General features: G+C 40.5%; 1 protein-coding gene across 1 annotated transcript in view; it reads right to left on the reverse strand.

Moving 5' to 3' along the window:
* The window catches only part of ARMC3 (armadillo repeat containing 3), a 73,381-nt gene that overhangs the window by 45,414 nt on the left and 27,491 nt on the right, over positions 1-476 (reverse strand). The window lies entirely within an intron of this gene.

The following is a 476-nucleotide window of genomic DNA, read 5'->3' on the forward strand; positions in this document are numbered from 1 at the left end:
TAGCAACAACTAAAACATCAGTGTGTTATCAATCAACATTGTTCTCATATTAAATCCAAAACACAGCACTGTACCAGCTACTAGGAAGAAAATTAACTCTATCCCAGCCAAAACCAGGACAGTATCCACCACTTACTCTATACCATTTACATCATGCCCAGGTCCTACACTTTCCAATATATCCCAATTAATCACCACCACTTTTCCTGTATTTTGATATATACACACAGATATCATTCCTTTAGCCTATGGGCCATCCCTATAAAATGTCCGTTGAGTTCATTTAGTCCATGACTTTGGGGTCCGTCTGTCATAACAGTCCTTCAGGGCAGGAGAGATAGTGTGTGGTGTTGGATTGTTGTGTGCTGAAGCCAGTTCTGGTTCCATCACCAATGCATTTTGCATGATGCACCACTGCATCACCACTGTTTGCAATGAACATCATCGAAGTTCATTCTTCATTAATCTGGGTGATT

The sequence above is a fragment of the Aptenodytes forsteri genome, unplaced genomic scaffold (assembly GCF_000699145.1).
Source record: "Aptenodytes forsteri isolate BGI_AS27 unplaced genomic scaffold, ASM69914v1 Scaffold336, whole genome shotgun sequence".
In the NCBI taxonomy this organism is placed as follows: domain Eukaryota; kingdom Metazoa; phylum Chordata; class Aves; order Sphenisciformes; family Spheniscidae; genus Aptenodytes; species Aptenodytes forsteri.